This window comes from Lagenorhynchus albirostris, chromosome 14, assembly GCF_949774975.1.
Source record: "Lagenorhynchus albirostris chromosome 14, mLagAlb1.1, whole genome shotgun sequence".
Lineage (NCBI taxonomy): Eukaryota > Metazoa > Chordata > Mammalia > Artiodactyla > Delphinidae > Lagenorhynchus > Lagenorhynchus albirostris.
The window spans coordinates 28,666,946-28,684,948 of record NC_083108.1 but is presented as its reverse complement, the minus strand read 5'-3'; the positions used below and the strand labels follow the sequence as shown (position 1 = coordinate 28,684,948).

General features: G+C 46.8%; 1 protein-coding gene across 2 annotated transcripts in view; it reads left to right on the top strand.

The window, feature by feature from the left end:
* Positions 1–1,215: 1,215 nt before the first annotated feature.
* Positions 1,216–18,003, top strand: part of SETBP1 (SET binding protein 1) — a 372,240-nt gene continuing 355,452 nt past the window's right edge. For both annotated transcript variants that reach the window (XM_060120961.1, XM_060120962.1), the window contains exon 1: positions 1,216–1,356. The gene's annotated coding sequence lies outside the window, so the exon portion shown is untranslated. The remainder of the gene's footprint in view (positions 1,357–18,003) is intronic.

The window sequence follows — 18,003 nt, the reverse complement described above, 5'->3', positions numbered from 1 at the left end:
ATGCATACATGTCGCTTAACAAAAATATAACCCCCTGAAATGTAATTACCAGGTTAAAAAAATGCACCCAGTTTCAGAGCCTATCACATCTCGCGCCTCGGCGCGCAGTTCCCCCAACACTGCTCCTGTTGTGTCAGATAGTGGCAGTGTTGAGCCCGGGAGCCGGTGCCGAGCCCGCGGCGGTCCCCGCGGCAGCCCAGTCTCCGCGGCGGACTCCGACGCGCAGAGCCACTGGGCCTCGAGGGCGTAGGGGAGCGGGAGGGGCGCGAGGGCGGCGAGGGGTCCCCGGTCCGCCTCCACGAAGTGTTTTCCCTCTCCCCGGGCACAAGCCCCACTCCCTCCAATTGATCGAAATTCACAGAAATTCACTGCAGGAGGGTGAAGGGAGAGGTCGCTCGCCTGTTACTGGCTGTGCCTCCCCCGGCTCAAGTCGGGGAAGCGGCCCCCGATCGGCTGTTCGAGCGGTGTGGGTTCCCGCATCCCCTCCGAGGCAGATCGCGGGGTGGCTGTCCCCGTTCGGCTCCGCCGCGCTGCCGCTCCGATCCTCCCCCTCCCCCGCCCGCGCCCTCCCCCTTCCTTTCACTAGGACTCCGGGACTCGGGAGAGGGCGCGGGAGGCAGCCACTCGGGCCCGACCCCACTCCAGCGCTCGCCGGGGACGCGGGCGGGTGGCGAGGGGACGCGGCGGGGGCGCGGGTCGGGCGCGGCCATGGAGCGGCGGCGGCGGCGGCGGCGGCAGCACTAGCGACCGCGGGCGGACAGGCTGGCGGGCTGGGCCGCCGGGCGCCGCGGACCGAACTGCACAGCTCAGCAAAAGCGCCCTCGCCCTCCGCGCGCCGCCTCCTGCGAGCCCGAACCCGGCAACATTTTTTAAGGCTCCAATCCATCCTTTGAAGAAAAGAAAAAAAAATAGCATTGATTGGAGAGACTGGGATATATATAATTTGGGGGGTGGGGGGGCTCCTGCTAAAATTAGCCAGGCCCGCGGCGCGCGGTGTGCGAGTGTGTGCGTGCGGGCGTGTGTGTGTGAATGTGATTACTCCAGGACTCCTCGGGCTCCGGAGACGCCATTTTCCCCCTTGATATCTCTCTCCGTAAATCGGTGGCGCGGCGCAGGCGGCAGCGCCGGGCGGGAAGCGCGGGGCCGGCCGGGGCGCCCGCCGCTCGCCTCCGCCTCCGGGCGCCCGGGGGCCCCGGCGCCCCCCGAGCGAGGGTGGCCAGCCCGCGGCTCGCCGTGTGACAGATGCTCATCGCCATGGAGTTGCCGCAGCAGCACCTTCGGGGGCTCGGGCGAGCGACGGGAGCCGGGATCTGAGCGAGCGCCGGGGCCAGCGGAGCCGGAGTCGCCGGGACGTGGGTGAGCACGCGCGGCGACCTTGGCCCGGGAGCCCGGCGCCCAGCCTCCAGCCACGCCGCGGGCCGCCGCACGCTCGGGGTCGGGGGTGGTGTGTGTTCCCTGCATGAAAAAGTTAAAGCTGCCTCGCCGGGGCTTTGACTTTGCACCGATGGGAAGGGGGAGACCGGGCCGAAGGGGCGGGATGCCGGTCCCGGCGAGGCTGCCGAGGATGGGCGCGATTACGGCCCGCCGGCGGTGGGCAGAGATGCTGGCTCATTTGAAGTGACTCGTTGGTGGCGGCGTTGGGCTGGAGGTCTGGGACCTTATTGAGTTTGGCCTAATCTGATCCCCCCCCACCGCCCCCGACCCCGGCCTTCTCCCTCCCCACGCCTTTTGCACCCTCCCTCAGTCCGGCCGCTGACTGCCGGGGCTGGCGGGTTTGGCGTTGGCGGAGTGGACTAGAGAGGGGGAGGGGGGAGGGAAAGGGGTGGGAAGGCGGCAGGATATTTTTTTCTCTCTCTCTTTGTAACTTGCAGGTTAAGTGGAGCTAGAGAGCTACATTGTATCTAGTTAGATTTTTTTGGGGGGGTGGGGGGGAATGTATCAGAATCTAACGTGTCGTTAATAGAAAGAAGAACAGGGAAGAAGTGGTCCAGCCGGCTAAGGTTGGTGTGTGCTTGCGTCGTGGCTCTGTGTTAGTCTTTTTCTTAAAATCTTAATCAATGGATCTGAGTCTCTTTCTCGTGCTCTCCGGTTTGGGGACTCTGAAAAGACAGGAATTCCCTTAAAAGCAGACGAATGCCTTTTTTGAAAGCACGCATTGTGTGTGTTTCTAGAGGAGCCGTGGTCTTGGGAATTAACGACAGGCTTCCCCGTTCGGTGGTTTCCAGTGGGAAATAACTCTTGAAAGGGAACACTTCAGTATCGATTTATTGTTTTTGTCTTTCAAACGATTATCTCTTTGACTAAAATACTGTAGAAGTTCCACAGAGACAAAGTCAGGTAAACTGGACTGGGCAGATCTTTAGCAAAATGGTGATAACGCTGATGCTGTTTTTGGTGTGTATTTGTGATGGAAGCATTGTTGGGTAATAGCAATTTCTGATCGGTAGAGCATGCTGGCTCTACAAAAATAAGGAACTACCGAAATGCTGTCTTCCAGTCCCCATCCCCTACAGGCTGCACACACCCCTCCTATCACAACCCACACCAGTTACAATTCTGAAATAGGATCCAACTGGAAGTATTTTCTTTGGAGATCGGAAAGTTGTGCAGTTGGAAGTATGAGATGAGGCTAGAGGTGCTGGGAGTGTGGGGAGCGGGTTCTTATTGCCCCCTGATGCTGCATTTATTCTTTATGTGTGTCTCTGTGGGTTCTGAGGGTGTGTATGTTGGTCTAGGAGGACTGTTCAGGGAAGGATTTCCGATTCGTTTCCGCTTCAAATAAACTGTCCTGATAATCTCATGGTTGACATCTAATGCTAAAAGGCCAATTTGTGTTTCTCTGTATCCCTGCAGAAGCTCTCCTCCGAAAGGGCAGTTTATTTTGGAATTCTACCACAGCTACTTTTCCTTCCAAGCTTCCCCGTCCCCTTCATCACTATCCACATCTTTTTTCCTAAAGTTAGTTGGAGTCTATGGTATTTATGGAGATACTAATATTACTTATTTTCCTCTTACATTATTTGTTATTCTCTTCCTTTTCATTCCTTTACTCTTCATCCTGTTTTTCTTCTTTTCCTGTAGTTTTATGCAAAAACTAACTTCATAAAGTCGCTATTGCCAAAACTATCTGGCAGTCCTGCCCCATCTTTTACCCTCCTGTAGTTTACACAGGTAAATCAGATGTGCCCTTCCTAATCCATCCTTATCCTCAAAACGTGTGTGTATGTGTGCACACACACACTCGTGTGTTTTGGAGGGGCAGGAGTCGTTTGGGAAAGAAGGACGTGGAGAGGAGAGGAAGGGTGTTCTATGCAGGCCACATCTGCAACACTGGGGCCAGACCAGGATGGTCTGGGAGAGTTATCCTCACACACCCCAGTTGGATGTTGTCTGGCTGGGATAGGGAGGCGGAGCCAGCTGTCCAGGGGCCTGTGAGGGAGGAGAAAGTTTGTAGCACTTTAAAATGTAGCCAGTTTACAATCCCAGGTCACTCCCTCCCCTTTCTCCTGCTTTCTGTGGTTTCTGCCATCCCAAGACTAGTGGAGGGAGGAGTGATATCTTTTGCCCTGACTCGGAAGTCCCAGGTTTCAGTTAAGCTGAAGATGCAGTATTTTCCTCTGTACTTAATTGCTTTGCCTGCTACCAAAGAAGGGCTTCAGGACAGATCAGAAGAGTATGGTTAAACACAGAGTATTTGCAAACTCCAGGGTATATGTAGCCTGAGAAGATAGGAGACCAGGTACTCAGAAAGTGCTGCTTTGCACACCATCTCCCCTCCCCCATTAAGGAAAGAAAAGTCTTAGTCTTTGGAAGTTGAATTGGTGTTAGAGCTGGGCTCTGGGAGCTGCTAGCCACTATAGTAACCTGAGCGGGGCTGGGGGGAGGAGGTGGTGAGTGAATGCTATTGGGAGCCAGAGGAGGGAAACAGACTTGTCTACCTTAGCAGGGAGAATAGATGTGTCACTGGAATAAACAAATTGGAGGTGGGGGATGGGATGGCTTGTAGTGAACATAAGGAGGAGTGGCTGAGAGGCAGTGATGTGGTTCCGAAGGGGGCCACTCAGAGCCTGGGAGAAAATATCAACTGCCTTATATGTTCACGAATGGGGTAGGCAAATGAAGGAGTGTAATCCAATCTTTCGTATGTTAACATCAGAACATCCCATAGGAAGGCACTGCTGGCAGGCCCAGTTCTGGAGTTCACACAGGGGAGTCCTAGGGGTGTACCTGAGTGAACCAAGGAGCCCCTTTGGTGGTGCCACGAGGGCTTCTGGTCCTGTGAGTGCATTTATTATTCATGGCAAGCTAGTTTGTAAATCACCTGACCTAAATGAGGGCTGGGGGCAAAGAGAGAACAGTGCTTGGAATCTCTGTAGAAAGTTTAGTTGAAAATGGTCAGTGGGGAGAGGCAGGAGTTTGCTGAAGAAGAAATAAATAGGTAGGCACTTTCCTCTGGATTCTTGATTCCATTTCTGCTGTTATCTTGACTTTCAATTCCATTAGGAGCGGAATCAATACTTCTCTGGCACAAAAAATGTATCTCTAGGAGGGCAGAGTTCTTTCAACCTGGTCATTATTTTTAGTTGTACTTTAGTCTCTGCTCTGAAGCTTCTATATGATATGCAAAAGGAGGAAGATGAGAAGTGGCTGGCTGGATGGAACATCCTTTCTGAAATCTTGTAGAGACACTGAAACTTGGCTGGGCCTCAGCGGCCCAGAATGCCAGTTTTTCCCTTGGAGACTTGAAGTTTTAATTGAAACCAGATAGCTATCAAGAGTGGACCTGGCCAAACAAAACCTTGTTTTCTTCACTGCTCAGGAATGGGAAATAAATAATTTTTTGCTGATGGCATTTCAAGTTGCTTCAGTTTTGCTCCTGCCAGAAGAATGGGGTAAATTATTATTAACACATTAACATTGTAAGAAGTTGCAGTGCCTTAAAAAATGAGATAACATTACCGAGTTTGCTTAGAGACCCACTGTGTGGGAGAGGTCTATTTAGGGGTGGAGGTGGAGACAAGAGGCTGCTCTTGTCCTGGAGGGGTGGCAGCACTGCCCTGAGAAAAGGAGGCTCATAGAGTCCTGGCCACACATCACTATGCTTGGTCCTTGGGTTGCTGTGAAGAAGTGAGCAAAACAGTCCAATTCCATTGCTATCCTATGGTATATTGTGAAACCTGGCGAGCTTCCCAAAATGTTTTGGGTCAATATTGAATAAGGAGTACAGCCATCAGACCTAGTGCCATAGGTGTGAGCTTCATTTAGGGTTGTTTCTAAAGGAAACCCTGGTGTTTCACAAACTCTCCATGAAGTTGCGGACACTTTGGGCAGCCAAAGGCTTGTTAAGTGCAGAAAAGTAAACACCAAGTTGCCCGCAGAGTGTACTACTTCATAAATGCAGGGGAAAGATGCCAACTTACATTCTTGTTTGGCTCTAAGTATTTATTTCCATTTTCACTTAGCCTACTACTAGATTCTCATGCCTCCTTAGACATACTAGGTTGGGGCAATATGAAGTTTTTGGGGAAACTGGTGACCTTAGATAACTGAGTCCAACTTAGTGGCCCTTACATTTCACATCTGGAATTTTCAGAGTCGGGTCAGAACAGCTTCCCTTTCAGAGTTGGTTTTTTACCCCCTTAGAGAGTACCATCTAAGGTTGAGGAAACATTATTTTTTTAATGGCCTTTGGTGTGGAAACCTGCAGTTGACTTCCTATCCAGTTCAGAGCAAATAATGCCAGGGTCAAATGGAGAATGTGAGCAGCCCTGAAGTCCACAGGATCTCTTGGGAGGAAGCAGCTACCCCTCCCCAGGAGCTAATGATGGATTTTGATCTGCAGATCCATGAGAAATAATTACAGGCAAAGCCAGCTGAGCTAACCCCCAGGCAGGCAGAGGCTTCTACCTTTCCAAGTGCTGGGAAGGGAGAGGGGATGAATGGAGGGCAGATAAGAGTTTCAGAACTTTGCCAGCTTGGAAAAATGTTTCTTTGACCCAACTTATCTTTTCCTATCAAAACATACTCCTTTTTATATGCATGGCACTTTTTTCTTTTCAAAAACATCTTTATACCACATCTGCCCCCTTGATTTTCTAAAGAGGGAGGCTTACTAAGCATTTTATCCCCTTTCAGAAGATGAGGCCATTGATGTGCTGACTTGCTGAAATGACACAAGTTGGTGGCCCACATGGGACCAGATGGCTCTGTTAAAGTGTGAAGAGCATCACACCTGAAGTGACAAGATCTGCTTTGGATCCTTTCCCTACTATTTCCCAGCTAAATGTCCCTGGAAAGTTATTTAACCTCTTTGAGCCTCAGTAAACTAATCAGTAAAATAGGGATAAAATATGCTTACCCTGACTACTACATAGGGGTTCTGCAGATTAAATAATACCAGCTAATTTCAGTAATTGAACTCTGAGAGGATTTCCACACTGCCTCCTGGAAACTGATGTCTGGGATTATTGTCACCATCGCTTGGAGGTTAATAACCTCTTGGCTTGACCAGAAATGCCTGTAGAGGCCCCTTGTGTTCTAAGACAGGCAGGGAATAGTTGTTTTGTGCTCCTGAGTTGACCAAAGGGGGAAAAAAGTGTGTACAGTATATGTATTTTTAAATCAGTTGAATTGTTGGATGCCTACTTTACATATACATCTGAGACTCAGAGTCTCAAATAGTATGCAATTTTGACTCAAGGATGTATTGGTGCTCAGGAAATGCTCTTTGAGTTAAGAATGAGAAGGAGAGAGAAAAAGACATGGAGACACACAGATAGGAGAGGTAATGGGTGGCGAGTGCGAGGGGGAGAGTTTTCATCAGGGAGCCACAGTGGCTGAGAAATGATATTCAAGACAGGATTTGTACCCTCTCTAAAGAACAGAACTGAGAGCAAGATTGCATCTGTCCCGACAAACCCAGCAAGTTCTCTCGAATCAGGGAAGTTCTTCACAGTCCATTTGCTGTCTGACTCTTCTGTATTGCTCCTCTTTCTCTTTCCCACGATTCCTGGCTCGCCCTGTCCAGCAGCCTGTACCAGGCACCTTGCAGCACTCTCGGGTGAACCCCGTTTTATGCAGCACGCACAGGCCTCTGCTCCCATCAGACTGATTTCCTTGCTGACCCTGGGCACTATGTACACTTGTCCACCTCCACACCTCTGCTCCTTCTGTATCAACGACTCCTCTCTGGAAGGTGTCCCTATTGGTCCCTTTTAGCCAAAGTGTCTACCTCTTCGGACACCTGACCAGCTCTTAGCTCTTCACTGCCTTCTCCAGAGCCCTTCAGGACTAAAGTACTTGCCGGGCATCTGGCACGTGCTGCTTTGTTCTTCATTGTCACTCACCTCTCCAGGCTGTGAGTCCTTGAAGGATGGGGCCAAGTTTGCCCCACAAAGCCCTACTTATGAATGATTTCTGTTGCATGAGTAAATCACAGAATTTATGCAGAGATAGAATATTAAAAGTGAATGTTGTTTAAGATACACTAAAGCTCTGCATGGTGAAGCAACACAACGAGGACCTCTTAGACAAAGTGAATAATAAGTACTTACGTCAACGGCTTTTTATACTTTTGGCTATCTTTCAGGGGCAATCGCCCACTCTCAGTTTCTCCCTCAAAGCCTAAGAGTTAATGTTTTACTGCATGTTACATCCTATCAGTCACTGATTCACTCATTCATTCAATCATCAAAATATTTATTAAGTACCTACTAGAGCCTCCTCGCCCCTCTCGCACACATAGCTCTTGACTTTCTCTGAAAATTCCAATTGCATTTTTTTGTCCACCACACTCATTTTGGCACTTAACCATGCAATCTTCTTTGTTACTTAAGTCCAAGTGCTTCCCACTCCTCGGTGACTGAGTGCGCCTGGCTGCAGTGGAAAAGAAGGCTGAGCAGAGAAATGCACTCAGAGGGGAAAGTTCCAGGGACAGGCTTCTGAGAGGCAGGATGCAGGCTGGGCTGGCTCCCCGTCAGCACATGGTATAGGACAAGCTGCACTGCCTTTCTGCTCCTTAGCTTGAGCCATGGTAAAGAGAAAGAGTTTGGATTGATGTGGAGGGAGGGCCCCTTCTGAAATTCTGTGACTCTATAGGTAGAAGTGTCCTGGGAATTTTAAAGGTTTCTTAAAGCTCAGAACTCCTGGCACCCCAACAACTGTTCACACCACTCCCACTGAGGATCAGTGAACTTTGCTAAGTGTTTGCTGTGGATGAGAGTTACCTTCAGAAGGGGAACTGGGACCAGGAGAAACTCCCTAGTGAGCACCAAAGAGCCAGACTTGGGGACACGGAAAGGAGAGGAGGGGATGGTGAGCTAAGTGTGAAGAAGTACTGTAGTGAATAATGTGGAAGGAAGAAAAGGATTGATCCTCTACATCTTTTGAAAACTGGCCCCCTTTGGTGAAATGACTGAGTTGAGACAACGGGAATGAAGCAGACAAAGACGGCTTCTGGAATATCTAGACTATATTCCCTATCTGGGCTTTGCTACTGCTTCCTGTGCCCAGTAGGCATTTGGAATCTCTGTCATGGTTACTTTCGGACCTCATGGATCTCGGGGGCTAGGCATTGTTTTCTTGTGTAGATTCTGTTGGGCATGAAGGCTAGGGCTGTGCCTGTGCTCCCGGGATGTCTGCTCAGTCCCCACAGCAGAGTCTGCCCTTTCATGGCCTGTGTTCAATAACAATTAGTGAGTTGGTTTGTATGCATTTTGGGATGAAAGCGAGTGACCCGCAGTTTGTCCAAAGCAAGAGGCCTCTGAGATTAGGGTTGGGGTGGAATCAGGAAAGCTGGGTTTTGACCTGAGTTCAGAGGGCATTCTGAGTCACCTAGGAGCACACTGCTTGAGTATTTAGGAAGAGCAAGGCTCTACAAGCTACTGAGATGCTGCAATTACTTTTACTCTAGGACTTGGAATAGAAAAAAAAAAAAGGCAAGGAACTCAATTAGCCTAACTCCGTAAAAAGCAATTTCTTCTTTATTCCTTTTATCTGCCAAAGATTGAGAGTTCTGTCAGTGGAAAGAAACTGCTTGGGGTTTGAACTTGGGCCTGGAAAGATGTAGTTGCTGGAGATGCTGAATTTGATGAATTCAATGCAGTGGCCTGAGAACTCTCATTAGAGGCAATTGGGGCACAGTTGTGCTTGTAGCAAAATAATGAAATCTGGGTGGCAAGTCCCTTGCAGTTGTTGGGTGGTATGTCTGTGACCTATTGTTATTCGAGCAATGAGAGCTTTGATTTTTTTTTTTTAAAGTATTGATTCATAATGGTGACTAAAAAGGATGATTTGATGTGAAAGCCCTGTGGGCCTTCTCTCTGTTCATTATTTTGTACTCCAGAGCTTGATTACAGTCAGTTTTTGGATCCACATATGTTTATTAAGGTCTCAGCATTGCAATTTGTTCCATTGTTCTTGGCACTGTTGGGTGAGAAAGGTCTGGTATGAGACATGGCTTTTGCCCTTGGAGAATGGACAGTATATCTGGAGAGACAGGCTTAACTCAAAAGGAAAGCATCCGTCTGAAGCCAAAGTGGGAGCATGATCTACGTGGAATTATGCTATTTGGTTGATCAGGCATAAAGTGCAGTCAGGGAAGGCTTCAAGGAGGAGGTGGTTTTGGGGTTGATGGTGGAACTGAAACAAGGGGACATTCTTGGTGGGTACAGTAGCAGAGATGGGACAGAGTTTGAATGTGAATTTGGAATTGCCACAAGGAAACGAATGCTAATCATGAACATGTACTGCATCTGGTAGGAGCAGGGAGGCCTTGATGCAGAAGGTCCAGCTGGCTGATATTGAGGCACAGGTCACCCATAGCAGGCATCTTGCTGGTCTGAGGTTTCCTGACAGCAGTGCGAAGGACAAAATTCAGGGCTAAGTTGGGCCCAGTCTTAGCTGTCCAGAGTTTTCATTCAAACTCCTCAACTTTTCAACCTTCTGATTCAGCAAACTTGGTTTGCTCATTCACATTTAAACATGAGTATGATAGACTCTGATGGTGCTGTGGGGACCTCAAGAGATAGAGAGGAGGTTGTCTCTGTTCTCAATCTGATGGAAGACTCCATGAGAACTCATGAAAACCAGTGGAGGATCAGCGACAGAGGACAGTCATGTAGGGCTCTGTGGAGTGTCAGTCAGCAAAACAGACAGGATGGGGTCCCGTGAGGAATAGGCCAAGGCTACATCTCCCCTGAGCTGAGATGGGAGCCATGACTGGAGTTTTCAGAATGTGAGGAGGGTAGGTGTGAGGAACACTTCCACGCATGCCATACTGGAGAGAATTCTGACATCTGACTGTCCTTCCCACTACTAGTCCTGTCAGCCACCAACTCTTCAGTCTGATGTCCAAAAGAGGCACCTTTAGGACAAAAATAAAACTACATATAAACATTCAGAATGGGAATCAGCCATTCTGGGAAACAAAGAAGCTCTGTGATACAGGTACTCATTTCCAGGAGTTTAAAGCATAATTGGAGATTGAAGTTTCAAGTAACAATGCAATATTTAAATGACCATGCACGAAAGCTGAAGGAGAAATATCACAAAGGACAGGAAATGGAGCCAGTATTTGTTTACTCTCTGGTATGCCTAGCATCTCCTTTGTGGCAGAAGCACAAACATGAAAGTGTCAGATTACACTTTACATTCAAATGACAATAAGCAAAGCGATTGCTGAATCGGATGGTTGAGAAGTCAAGGAATTTGAATTAAGACTGAACAGGTAGTGGGGTAAAAATTAAAGGGCCTTGAAAGAATGACTAGGGAATTTATTATCTGTTTGATTATTCAGTTTAGCTGCATTGCCCTCAGATAAGTCTACCATTTTCATCCCAGTTTACACGTGGTACGGTGGAGGATCAGAGTTTAAGTGACTACTAATGCTGGATATTTAAAGACTGGTGGCATTATGGTTCAATGGAAAGCAAATGACAGTTGGAGTCAGACAGAACTACCTCTGTGATTTCAACAAATACCTCAATTTCAGTTTTCTTATCTGTAAAATGGGTACATCTCAGGGTTAAATCAAAGAATAAACTTAAAGCACTTATTATATACTATTTCCCTCTTCAAAGTTAGGATCATTTTCTTTACCATGTGGATCTTCTTTAATATACTTGGACAAGAAGTATTATGATCACAGTTATTTCTTACAGGCCAACCCTACATATTTAACCTATTCAGGTGCTATTCTGCATATATTATTTACTTTTTTCCTTAGAAGAGTCTGTGAAGAGATTAGGAGGCCGATGAGAAAACTGATGCCCAGAGAATTTAAGTGATGTGGCAAGTCAGATGGCAAACTGGTTTTAGAGCTCCTATGTATAGAAGTAGCTAGGAGCGTTTGGCCAAAAGCTGGCATCACTTTGTCTTTTAGAGACATCATGATCTAAAAGTAAAAGCACAGACTTTGGAATATCATATAAGCCTGAATTTGATTGTGGCTCTGGCACAGGTAGTGTGTGCCCTTGAGCAAATTATTTGCCTTCCTGGACATTTACATTTCCACATCTTTAAAATGAGGATGGGTCTTCTGCATCACAGGGCTGTTGTTTGGATTAAATTGATAATGGCTGTAGAGGCCATTTGTTGTATTTAACCCCCTCTCGCACTACAAGTGTGTGCTTTTCTTGACTGAGTGGAAAAATGCAGGCAACGGGTAATATGCCAAAACCAGAGCTCCATCTGTAAACTTGAGGATTGGCCTAGCCAGTGCTGTGGAGACCTCTCCCCGGGGCCGAAGACCCAGGGCTCGTGCTGTTGTGTTGTGTTATTGGTTCCCAGAAGAGGCACTGTTCTTGCTGCTAGAACTGGAACTGTTGGTTAACAGTGTGCTCTCGGCCTCAGGCCTGGGAATTTGATTCTGCTTCTCTCCCTGTCATGGAGATCCCTGAGCACAGGGACTGATTCTTAGTTTTATGTTAGGTTCAGCCAAGCAGACCTGCAGAACCAGTAAAACCTATGCAGAGGTGTAAGGTACCAGCTCTGTCTTTGAAGGGCTTCTGGTCATCAAGTTGAGGAGAGAGGGCTCAGCACCTGAGAAGGTCAGAGCTGGAGGGCCACAGAGTTCACCTCATCACCTCCCATGTTCTACAAATGAGGATGGGGAGACCCAGGGAGAAAAAAGAACTTGCCTAAGTTCACCCAGCTCCGAATGGCAGAGCAGGGAATTGAGCCTGGAATTCATGGCTGAACTAAGTCTTATTTCCTCCACAAGACAAACTGGGTAGAAGAAGAAAGCGATAGTCAAACAACATCAAAACACTCACGTTAGTAGGTACAAATTAAACTACTTGTTTGTGCTTCCCATTGTAAAGGGAGGTGGAGGAGGTTGGTCTCCAATGCCCAACTCTCGGGCTTTACTTGGGATCTGCAAAGAAAAGGCAACATTTAGCCAAAAGCCAGTGTGGGTGACACAGACTACAGGAGTAAATGAAATTTACCAAAAGTTTTGAATGCCCACTAAGGTGATCCCAACATGATCTTTCATAAATATCTTATTTAATCTTCAATTACTTCTCAAAACAGCCCTTGAGGTAGGATTATTACCCAATTTCCAAATGAAACTTGAACGGTTTAAATGTAATTTCCAAGAACACTACTACTAAACGGAAAAGAGAGGTTAAGTAATGTAAACCTGCGACATTAAATCAGTGCTACTTCCGTTCCTCCTTTCAAGGGGAAACATGGCTTGGACACTTGCTGTTGGACACTTACTGAGTATGTTCACTGTCTTCAGAACTGTGGCAGAGACCCACTTAAAACCCAGCTGTTAACACTGCAATACAGTTTGCCAAATGCTTTGATAGCAGAATGCCCAGGGAAGTGAGAGCAAGACCACCTGTGAGTGTGAGTGTGTATCAGTGTGTGTGTATACATGTGTACACACAAGGGGAAAGGAGGAGAAAAGGAAGGCCCAGCCAGTCTTCATTAAGGAAGTGAAACTTGACCCAATTCTTGAAGGATGACTTAGAGGTAACCAGGTAGAGAAAGAAGAAAGGATGGGCCAGCCAGAAGAATTAGGGAATTATATGAAGTTAAGCAAATCAGTGGGATTTGGGGGAGCTGCCACTCAAGAGATGCTGCTGGGGAATGTGGTGGGTGTAGGACTCAGAGAACGCTGCTTGGAGGAGGTGAACTGTGATCAGGAATGTGCCACACAGGTATGTAATATAAAAAAGCCACTGAGTCTGCTCTTCATTCTCTGCTGGAGACCACTGGTGTGTTTGCAGGGTCAGAGAGCTGTGGCAGAGCTGCCTTCGCCCTCTCTGATTGAGAGCTGGTGAGGGTTGGGTTGCTTGATCACTTTATCCGTGTTTATGGAGCTTTTACTCTGTATGCTTCTGCAGCATGTGGACTTTAGAGACACAACATTCAGAGTCATGGGCATCTGAGTCAAATGGCACCTGGCAGGTCTTTGACACAGCCTCTCACTCAGCATTCACACAGTGAATAATTTGGATCTATGGATCAGGAGCTGTGCCGGGCCCTGGGGGTTCCATGGTTAGCTAAACAAACACAGCATGTACCCTCAAGGGCTTCCCATTTAGTGGGGCAGGCAGAGTTGAAACCAAGAGTAGTACAAGTATTAATTATAAAATATAGTAAGTGCTGGGAAAGAAAAGCTCTATGCTCTAATGGCACAAAACAGGGAGTCCTGATGTGGTTTGTGAAGCTCAGGAAGTACCCTTTGACCTGGGCCTGAGTAATGAAGAGGTGTTAACTTGAGGGAGCAGAAGAGGATCCCAGACACATATAAAGTCCCCCAAGAGGAAAAGGCCACTTCTGACTCCCCACCTAAATACCTCAGAAGACATATAGGGAGATGAACGCTCAACCACCCCAAAGCCAAAATCAGACAGATGGTCAGTCTCTTGCCAGAATCTGAGAAGGGATTTCTTATAACCGTAGCCAATGAGCCTAAGTTGAAGATGCAGCTGCTTTGCTATCTGTTGTCAGGTAGGCTTACACTCCATCCTTTTACACAGTTTGTCCCCCTAAGATCAGAAACTCAAATTTCTGTCAATAAGAAAAATAGGCAGTCATCAGATCTACTGCACAGACAACTTTAATAAAACAACCAAAGACTGTCTTCTCCCTAACATCATTATACATATTCTCAAAGTCTACAGCTTTCAGAGAACAAATGGGCAAGACTGGAGGAGGGAGGTTTGCAAGGAGTCGTTGACTTCTGGGCAGAGATGTTTCCTCAAGGAAAGTTCTGAGGTAGACATAAAGAGTCTATGTGACAGTGCACATTGTGGATTTCAGCTGCTCAGAGTTGCAAAGAATCTGACAGAAGAATCCCCTTTTAGTCACACAAAAGAGTAGTAGGTAGATGTCTGCTATCAATTGTGTAAATGCTTAACACCCTGTTCTCTTGATTTTTTTCTAAGCCCTGATTTGTTAAGTTTGCTGATTCTTGTGGTGTAAACACTCCTACCATAGCCAATTTTCAAGCTATCAACTTGACACCACAGAAAGTGGACCTGGGATGAGACTCACATGGGTGGGCTCTCATGAGCCCCAACATACCACTGTTACTATTCACTAGGAACTGAGGTGACCAGATCACTGATAATAGCGATAGCTCTGAGAGAAGGACTCGACTGACTTCAGGATGGATGGATGGATGGAAGGTAGCAGTCTAGTGCTTTCTCTGTAGACAAGACTGCCCTGCATGGCTTTTTCCTCAGAGCATGAGTGAAGAGAACTAATCAAACACAAGACCTTAGGTGAGAAACACTCTGAACAAGGAAAAAAGAACAGTATTGTGATATTATTTACTACAATAGCAAAATAAGAATTTTAGATAGCTGCCAGACATCTGCAACAGGAAGAGGCATGACCCGCGGTGGAAAAGGAACATAAAGTAACAAGGAGAGAGAATGCTGAGATGAAAAAGCATCAGAATTAACAGAAAGAAGGATGAATAAGGTTAGATTCCAGGGATACAAAATGTGCAATTGCAAAATTAAACATCCACAGTGAAGTCAATAAAGGCAAAGGGAGGATGGAAGACAGAATTAAATTGGTGTTATGGACCTTAGATTAAGGAATGCTCTCCCACAATGCAAAAAAACAGTGAGAGAGAGAATGAGAGAAATGGAGAACAGAGATGAGAATTCTAAACTGAGGTTACAGGAAAAAAATTAGAAGCCAGAACCACTGAATAGAAGAAATAACTAAAGGAATAATTGAAGGGAACGGTTCTGAACTAGAAATAACCTGCACTACAGATCCAAAAGACACACTATATTCCAGGAAAAATAAAAGAAGTGACATCCACACTACTCATTTTGTCATTAATAAAATTCTATTACAGTGAAAAAAAAATCTGCAATTAGAAAAGCATGAAACAAGTTACCGACAAAGGAAACAAAACCAGGCTGGCTTCCATTTTCTCTTCTGTTACTGCAAATGCTAGAAGACATTCTACAGAGTTTTAAGGGAAAAGGTTCTGACCTGAGGATTGTATAGGCAGCTCAGTGTCTTCTACATGTAAAGATGAGAGAAGTGTCCAGCCTTATGGGGTCTGCAGAGTAAGGAGCTGAGGTAGGACTGAGGATGAGGAGTTTGGGGGGGAGTTTGGGAAAGGTCAGGAATGAGGCAGCAAACTCTTCCTATATTTGTCATTGTTTGCCTTTAAGACCTTATGAGGTGCATTTGCTATTAAAAAAAATTTACAAGAAGCATATAGTTCCATTAGAAAAAAAATAAAAGAGATAAAAACTATAACCTAATGAGGAAGACCAGGAAGACATTTTTTCTCATTTCATTGATGAGACACCAAGGCTGAAAGAGGGCTTATGAGGGCTCCTAAGTGGCAGAACTAGGTCCAGAATCCGCATCTTTTGACTCCTGTTATATATGCCAAGGGCTGTATCGGTTCTACCATGTTGACACTTTGGAAAGCAGTGGTCAGGGTGATGATGGCCTGAATGTGCCCTGGAAGCAAAGCAGATGGGAGAGGTGGATGATGCTGGGAAGCCCAGCCCAAGCTAGTTTGTTTATTTATTAATTCAGTCAACCAACATTTCTTGAGTGCCCATTATGCACTGGGTACTATGCTAGGCATTGGGATTGCATAGATAAATAAAATGCCACTGATGTCTGTTCTTAAGAGACTAAAAGTAAAACTGTAAAGGAGAATTCCCTTTAAACATAGAGCAGTAGTGCTCTTTGGTCAAGTCAGTTGGTAAGGGTAAGCACATAGGCAAAGCCTAAGCCCATCAGAACTGCCTGGAGGCCTTGGTACCAGCCAGAGTGCTGGGCCCCACCATAGGTGGGGCCTGAGAATTTGCATTTCCACCAAGTTCCAGGATTAGTTAGAGTTCCCTCAAGGCTGCAGGTAGTGAATGTGTTCTAGACTAGGAAAAATACTTCCATTTTGTAGATCATGGAGGAGAGAGGATGTACTTACTCCCTGGGACTTATTTGGGTCATGAAGCACATGGAGCCAAGCAGGATTCCCCTGGGCCCTCAGGCAAATAATTCTGTAGGCTCACACTACCCACTTTGGTCTATGGCTGTGCAGTGTATAATTACACAATCTTGAGTATGGAACAGACCTTGGCCCTGCTCAGTTCATTGCTGGGATAAGTATGGAGTAAGGGACTTAGAGTGACTTGTCTAGCATCTCACGGTCGGTGAAAGGCAGGCCTAGTCTTTGGACTGCTCTCTCAGTGTTCTTTCCCAAGCACATCACAGCCCCTTTCCTCTCCCCTCTATTCTCCTGGAACCTGCTGAGTGGTCATTTCCTAAGCAAGCATTATTGTTCCTATGCTGCTCCTCTCAGTTCAAGTCCTGCAAACAGCCACAGAAGGGTTAACTTTTGTTGGCCTGAAAGCCTGAGCCAGTACAGAGTGTCCATTGTGCGCTGCCCCCTCTGGAGTCATTGCTGGCTGCTGGAATGTGACAAGGCAAACCGTTTTCACCTTGCTCTTGTTTTCACCCTCCTCTGTGAGTGCGTTGAGTGAACGTGTGCGTGTACTCACAGGACACGTTGGCAGTAGTGCCACAAGAGGACTCACAGTGGTCTCTCTGATGCACCAAAAAATGGAACTGTGAATTTGGGGTGGTAGGTACGTGCTGGGAGAAGGCAAAAGGAGAACAACAGCCTTGTGTACTTGTGAAGTAAACAAATGGGTTATGTTTCTTTGCTCTTTACTTTTGAAAGTGTCTCTCTTGCATGTGGTCATGAGGGGCATAGACAGTGAACTGTGCAGGGGCCGCCTGCCTGGGTGGAGCTACAGTTGGAGTAGTTTGAACCACAGGACTTTGATGAGCTGTCAGGGGCTAATTCATTTTCATTCAGAAAGAACTCCATGAAGTCCTCCATGTGCCCATCCTGCACTGGGTGCTGAAGCAAATGTAAGTGTTGTACAGTTACAGTTGGTCTCAGCTTGAGCCTGAATTGCAATAGAGTAAGGAAAATAAGAGTTGTGTACTGAAACAATGAGAAGACATTGTATGACTAGCATTTAGTTGCAAGCTCTGCAGCTGTGAGCAGTGTTAAGTTAGGCCAAGGAGTGAGTGCTGTGGTCCAGAGTTTGCAGTATGTTGCCATGGAGAAGTGAAGACTTGGGCATGACCTTGAAATGTGGGAAGGCTTGGGATCTGTTTGTTCATTTGCTCATTCATTCCTTCATGCAACAAACATTTGGAGAATACCAGTTGTATGGCAGGCATCACCTGCATGGTTGGAAGAGGGTATAAGAAAATATTCTACAAAAGTATCAAGGCAGAAAGAACTCTGTGTGTGTGTAATGCCACTGTGGAGACTGGTGTGACTTGATAGGGAATGCAGCTTGTTGGCTAATGAGCCCTAAGACTGAATTCTTAAGGTAAACCAGTAGGGAAAGTCTGGAATTGATGTGCTCCTGGATGGGATTATTTGAAACTGCATTACTGTTTCATCTCTAGTTTTTATACTTGCGCTGCCCTGGTTTGGTCCTCATGCAACAAGAATTGAATTTCAGCCGAGCCTCTGTATGGTCC